Source organism: Haemorhous mexicanus, chromosome 3, assembly GCF_027477595.1.
Source record: "Haemorhous mexicanus isolate bHaeMex1 chromosome 3, bHaeMex1.pri, whole genome shotgun sequence".
NCBI lineage: Eukaryota > Metazoa > Chordata > Aves > Passeriformes > Fringillidae > Haemorhous > Haemorhous mexicanus.
The window spans coordinates 109,153,675-109,161,628 of NC_082343.1; positions in this window are offsets into that span (position 1 = coordinate 109,153,675).

The window sequence follows — 7,954 nt, forward strand, 5'->3', positions numbered from 1 at the left end:
GATGACAAAATCCTGTACTTCCATTCCAAGGATGGATCAGCACCCTGCAATAATTAAATGTGCTGCAGTATATCATACTCACCCAGTATATTGTCTGAAAGACCATAGTGGAGAAACATTTTTTACTTTATGTGCTATAAATAACTAAAATTTACCAGAAAAAATACCCAAACCCAAACAGTTTTAAGACATTTTAACTTAAAATCTACTTCTAGAGGAATCTCTAAATGTATGAAAATATGTATGCAGGTATCTCAGTATGTAGCATGCTTCCTCTGCCTATCTGAAGGCAGGATGTGATCATTCCTTAAAAAGAGAACTAGTGCTAAAGTCCACACATACACATATATGAACATCTCAAATGCTGATATGAAAGAACAGGATGTGCTGGAAGCATGAAAAGCAAGTGTATGTTGTGATGAACATTGCTGAGATCTGCTGGGAAAGGGGAACCTCAATCCATTCCATTCTTATCAGTCAATGCCAGTGGAATCAAGAGATGCCAAGAGGCTGGAGAGCAATCACAGGTCAGCAGGAGAGCAGCACAAAGGAATTCCTGCCACTCCAGCCAGTAAATCTGCTTCACCAGGGTCTCATTTTAAAGACCTCTGAAAATGCACATAGGGCAGGAGGAGTAAATGAACAGGAAGAGTTAGAGATGTACACACAGCTGCAGGCCTGTGACCTCACTGGCATCATGGAGACATGGTGGGACAGGTCCTGGGGCTGGAGTGCTGGAATGGAAGGATACAGGCTCTTCAGGAAGGACAGGCAGGGGACATAAGGACTGTCACCCTCTGTGCCAATGAGCAGCTGGAGTGCACAGAGCTCAGCCATGAGCCTCACCTGAGGAGCCATCCAAGAACTCGGGGTCAGGATCAAAGGGAAGGCAGGGACAGGTGACATTATTGTGGGGGTTTGCTACAGGCCACCAGACCAGGACGAGTGAGCGGATAAAGTACTCTACTGACAGGAGCAGCTTCACATTCACAAACCTTGGTCCCCACAGAGGACTTCAACCACTCCATTATCTGTTGGAAGGACAGCCAGCAAGGCTTAAGCAATGCAGGGGGTTCCTGAAATTCATTGATGACAACTTCCTTCTCCATGTGACAGAGGAGCTAACAAGAAGAGGTGCTGTTCTGGACTTCATTCTCACCTACAAGGAGAGACGGGTGAGAAATGTGAAGCTCAAGGGCAGTGACCTTGAGTGGGCTGCAGTGACCAAGAAATGGTGAAATTTGAGCCTCTTAGGGCAGTGAAGAGGGTGTTCACCAAACTCAGTACCTTGGATTTCAGGAGAGCAGACTTTTTCAGGGAAATTATCCACTCTTATGAGACCCCACCTGGGGCCCTGCATTCGGTTCTGAGGCCCTCAACATAAGGATGTGGAACTGTTGGAGTGAGAATAGAGGAGGCCACAAAGATAATCACAGGGATGGAGCACCTCTGCTATGGAGACAGGCTGGGAGAGTTGATGTAATTCATTTTGGAGAAGAGAAAGCATTGGAGAAACCTTATTGTGGCCTTCCTTATTGCATACTTCAACAGGGTCTATGAGAATGAGGAGGACAAACTTTTCAGTAGGGCTTGTTGTGACAGAACAAGGGTTAACAGCTTTGAACTGAAAGACAGAAGGTTTAGATTAGATAAAAGGAAGAAACTCATTACTGTGAGGGTGGTGAGCCACTGGAACAGGTTGCCCAGATAAGCTGTGGATGCCCTACCCCTGTAAACAATCAAGGTCATAATGGACAGGGCTCTGAGCAACTTGATCTAGCTGAAGATGTCCTTGTTCATTACAGGGGGGTTGGACTAGCTGACCTCTAAAGGTCCCTTCCAACACAACCTATCCTATGATTTTGTGATCTTTAAGGTCCCTTCTAACACAAACCATTCCATGATCTTATTCTTTGCACTATGATTTCAGATTTCATACAAATAGCCAATGATAAATATCAGAAAAGAGTTTTAGAGAACTCCTTCTGTTTGTAAACAGAGACAAGACGTAAAATATTTAACAAGATGGATATAATGATTAACATTGCAGTCTAACATTGTAAGGCTTCTGAGAAAAAGCTAATACTGGACTAGCTTAAAGCATGGCTCTTAATCAAAAAGATTTTTACCCCTGCTACAGTAGGAAATGGAGATATTCAACATTCCTAAACAGAAAGGCCTTTTACAGATTATAGACCTGCACTCTGAGATGGAAAAACTTGAAAATACCAGAGCCTTCTTCTTTTCTGACATATGATTTCACATTTAAATGAAAACTCTGCATAGAGATTCCAGGTAAGACTACATTCCTTAAACATTATGTGTCCAGTGCATAGATGCACGGACAGTGTCCTGAGCAAAAAAATATTTTTTTCTTGAGAGGGTGGTAAGTTTGATTTTCCTTGAATGTCTAAAATTCATAAATAGATTTAGTAAGATTTTAAGGGAGTATGAATTAGGATCACTTATGTGCTATCAGATCTGCATAATCCAAAATGTGTACCTGCACAGACATCCAGAGTGTTCATTGAAGTCTGTAAGAGGCTGTGGCTTTTTCTTCACATAATAGCCTGCAGGTTTGGGGCCAGAAGTTAATTAACTGATATGAACCACAGAAATGAATACTGTTAAAAACCTGTAAGATTGTTCAGTTTGTCTCTTTAGAGACAACTAGATGATTTAGCAGGTTTTGTTTCCATCTCTCAGCTCCTACTTAACAACCAAACTTTTTGATCTGTATATCTCCACAAATAAAGTATTTGCAACAAAAAATGGAACTATATGAACTTGAGTAATTGAAATTACTATAGTGGTTTTGAAGAGGGTTACAACTTTTTTTTGTATGATCATTCTATCCCTCTATTAGCCCTACTCCTGCACTGCCATGCTGAAGAAAGGGGAATTTACCCATGGAGTGCCTAAGTCTAAGCTTCCCTCTGAGGTGCGGAGGGAAAACTACATTAGTTTTACTTTAGAACAGGAGGTGAATCTCCCTACCATTCCCACTTAGCCAGCTTTGGTCAGCACTGCAGCACACAAATTATTTGGAATGAAACTATCTCAAGTGCTAGCAGACATGCAGGCCATGTGACTAAACTAGAGCTAGTCTTCAATAATCCTCCCTCCCTTCAAACCTACTGACTTGGATATTGGGTCACCAGCACCACCCATTTAACTTCACAGATCTGCTCTGTGCAGATTGTGCCAGGAACTGTTGATGTGGAGGAGTTTCTCATCCTGCACAGCAGACACAGGTACCAGGGTACAGCTGCACTGCAGGGTTTTCTTAAGCACAACTCTGCACTATGGGCCTAAATGAGGCTTTAGATGACAGAATGGTGTGAACTTACCCCACAGCTCCATCCATACAAACTGCACAGCAGAGAAACTCAATTTCACCACTAATGAGGGTCTCTATCTGCACAGCAGTACTGGTGTGGTATAATCTGTATGGCAAAACTCATCTGTTTTGGAAGGCCCCTACTAACAGAATTTCTACCATTTACTTTGTCCCACTATTTGACAGCTCTCACTTTCTTTCATCTGTGAAATGGACACATCTTCTGACTTGAAGGGCAAACCTCTCTGCTCTGACACTTAACTGAGATGTGCAATGTCTATTTTAAGAAGCAACAATAAGTACTCGAAGGTGTCGGGGCCCATGACAGGAGGGTGAAACTCGATGAACTCCAAGTTTCCTTCCAAACCAAACCATTCTATGATTCAATCATCTGCTACTGAAAGTATTTTGTTAAAGTTGTTTCTACCCTTTGCTTTCTGATATGTAAGCTGCTTAATTACTGACCAGTTTCATGTAAGTAATGAAATTACCATAGTTTAAAAGATGTGGAGGTGGTAAAACTGACCTGTGAGTTAGTAAACTACCTGAAATGAAATTTTGACTGTGTATTGAGTAAATAGGCACCGTAAATAGATTGAAAATATTTCAAGAATCACTTTAGGTTACCTGAAAACACTGAAAGTGTTTCAACACTGACCGTGTGATAAATGCGATGACTCCTCTGGTGAAACTCTCCAGCACATGCACCCTCATATCTCATTGTGGCTCACCCTGAATTGATCGTTCTGTGCTCCTTCCTTCTACTGAAGGAACACAAGTGCATTTCTAAGCCTCCCGCTGAACTTGTGGCTGTTCCTGCCACCTCGTGGCAACTGCTCAGCTTAACAGAAACACAAACTAAGAACACATCAAGGACACACTTTCAAAGACAAATTAGGAAAATGGGTGCAAACTTTTGTTTTGACATGACTGTTTTGAGTCCCCTGTTTTTTCCAAGTTTGTTGAACTTTTCAAGTTTGTTGACTACTACAAAGAAACAGCAAAACTTTCAGATTGAGTTCAGAAAAAAAAAAAGTGTTATACAGGTCTTGTTATATGTTTCAGAAGAAACACTGATTTTTCCAGGAAAACATAATAGGACAATATGATTATTTTTATATCCCTAATTTCTAACTATAAATGATATTGTTTAAACAATTAAACTGGGGTGATCTGGATGAAACAACCCATTTACTGTGAGATTTATCTTAGGCAGAAGTGCCTTCACTCTTCATTTTTAGAACACTGAAATGTCACAAATTTCTGCAGTTACCACTCACTCAGAACCCTGCTACCTACATCTTCCCTTTAAAAGCTATTTGTGTAAAAGATAAACATAAATGCTATGACAAGGAGTGCTGCAGTGCCTTTTAGAAAAGCAAATGGTTATATATAATAAAAATGTTTCTGGCCATCAGGAATCACTGATGTATTTGTAGGTTTGGACAAGAATTAAGCTGAGAGGAATGGAACTGAAGCATGGAGTGTTTCCTCTTCTCGTACACTTTAGCATGTCATCAACTAACTCAATCCCACAGGACACAGTTTCTAAGTACTTGTTAGACAGATGGTCCTTCCTAAAAATAAGGAAATGTAAGTTATCTGTTTTAGAAACTATTTTGATTTTAATATTCAGAAACAATCTTAGCAAAACTAAGGACAGATCCCAGAATAGCTGTTGGTTTTTAAAAGTAGGATATTGGTGTTGCTTAATTCTTCTTTCCCAGTGGGGAATGAAAGCATTTATGATCACTACATAATTCTTTGTGAAGGTCAGGTGCAGCAAATGGGATTCATTCCAGTCCTCACAAAGAACCAGCTCCATCATGTTCAGGAGAATTAAGGAGAAGATTAAGACCCAAACCTTTTCCTATTTGTACATGGGGGAGATACTTTCATCCTCTTGCAGTTTGTGCCTCCTGCCTTCCTTGGAAACAGGTGTTTACCTGATTTTGTTTTTTTTTTTTTTCCCACATGGAATTCAGTAAGACTCACTTAAAACAAAACTCTAACAGAAGAGAAGACGCTGAAGATAATTCCTCTCCTCCTTTTTATATGGTATCCTACAGATTGCAACCTTTTACTGCCATTTTTCTACTGCTGAAAGCAAACACAAACTTACCAATTACCAAGAGCAATTTAAGAAGTCTGCAGACTACTTTTGGTGTTTAGACTGGGTGATGAATGTCCACATTACCCAAAACCCATCCTTTGGGTACTATTTTTCAGTATGCCCCTCAGTTTTTACAACAAATAATAACTTTGCCTTATGTTCTCTGCCCTCAAAACCAGTTTTCCTAGATGTTGGAAGTTAGCTAGAATGGTGATCAAATATTTTCTGAGCTCAACAAAGTGCTCACTCACGCAGTGCTATGTTCTACGTCCTGGCAGGCAGCTGGCAGCAGAGCTTCATTTATGATATTCTGAAGAAAATTTTTACTTTCTTAATACTACACTTCATCCTCCCATAAGCAAAGAAGGCTTTTTAAATTTAAGGTTGTCATTAGCTATTTTAAAGCATATACAGAGTCACAGCAGAATTTTCCTGGTAAGAAAGCATTTCTGACTGGACAGAGATATACTGTGGAACACATCCTGTTCAGTAGTTTGATATAGACAAAGAACAACCTGAGGTTCACTTCTGAGGTTTTGTCTTAGTCAAGAGTTGTTAAGAGAGTAAAGCCTGATGTGACAAAATTACGTTTCAATTGTATTTTATTTTTATCAATGAAATATAAAAATTACTTACTATAGTTTGTTAACCTTCCATACTGGATAAAACAGTAAAAATACTTAATGAGTTCCTTGCAATAATGACAATGAAGGAAAACATTGGGAATGCAGAATAACAACACAAAATTTTCAAAGTTCAAGAAAGTGAAAAAGATGAAAACTCAGAGTTAGCCACATTATTTTCATAGTACACAATGCTGGGAAAACCCCCTGAAATCTAGTATTAATCAATGTGGATTGTGCAGTTGCAGCAGCATTTTAAAACATCTGCAATTCAAATGTAAACACTGAGTAGGTTTTGCAAGTTTGCTGAAGTATTTGATAAAGATGTTCTGAGGTATTGCAACACTGATTCTGCTTTGGGCTATGACATGCTTCCTGATGGCTTCCAATGACCTAGTGACTCATCAGTGGCTCGGATGTTATTGAAGGACCTCACTTCTGAGATCTGGCAGGGTTTTATGCCTACTTGACATTTTCCAGTGTGGATATAAAGCTTGGGGAAAAAAAACTAAAAATCATATAACTCCTGAGCAAAGTGTATCAAACACCACCCCCACTCCAGTGTCAGAAAAAACACATTCTCTCACTGGCTGTAATTATGTAAGTTTCAAATAAATTTTGGAACAAACTCATAACTAGCAAAAAAAGTTCTTTTTTCCTTTCAGAAAATGCAAGAAAGCATTTCTGTTGCACCTGTCAGATTGTCTGGTTATGGTTATAACTTCTGTTTTTCCTTCCCCCCCCACCCCCATCCTACATCCCAGCACAACCTCAGGCAAGCAGAACACACTTGCTCCACCATGAGTACCTGCCCATGGTTAAGGCGTGCTGAAGGGAGATGGTACATTTTTAAAACCAGCTCAAGCTGCAAGTTTGCATTTCTGAGTGCTCTAACCAGAAGGTCACTGTATTACAGCTGCCATCACCACTGTAACTTTAGTAGGAAAAAATGCAGATAATTTTAGTAGGAAAAAAAGCAGTGGCAGCATTCTGCCTTTAGGACTGACTTCAGCCTCAATTACCAGGAAAAACATAACCATACCCCACAGCCTGTTGCAGTATTTTGGAGTCAGAAGCTCTGGATTGGTCTTTATACAGTACCTGAGGCTTCTGAACTGCCCAGTCTTAGGCAACAATTTCCCTTCACAATGTGAACAGAGAACCTTGGGTTCCAGATTTCAGTCTGATGTTCCAATTTTGCAAGAATCTAACCTCTTCAAAAGATCTGGTTTTATTTTCCCTCTCTTAATATGGTACAAATGAAACCCATTCTTACATAACTCTGACTAACTAGACTATGCATGTATAGTTTGATCATCTGACACCAAGCAAAACTACATAGATAAACTAGACATTTTAGCCAGAAACGTGAAATTGAAGTTCCATCCATGACAGACTCCTATAACCTTTGTTCTGAGTAGTTCTTACAAATATTTGACCCTGATAAACACGATGGTTTACCCACAAAATCAAATAAAGAGCTCCTGTAAATGTCAGGGTTAATGCAAGTAGCTACATATCACTTTAACCATATATTATAAAAATTTTAATATAATAGCTGTCTTTGGGACACATAGCCAGAGGACTGGCCACAAAAACTGACAAATTATACTATATCAAAAACAGTTAAAAGTAATTATAAACTGTATTACATCAGGCTTAATGTGATTAATAATCATTTGCAAAAGTTAACACATAACAGAGAAAACCAATAATTCCACAGGTACTTATAGCATTGGGGACTACTATACAAATACTGCAGACCCAGCTTTTCTCTCTCTTAACTTTGCAAAGTGTAGCTATGGTGCAGCAATGTTCAAAGTAATTTTGAGAAAACAAAGCGCAAAAACTGAAGACAAACCCTTACAAATTGTTACC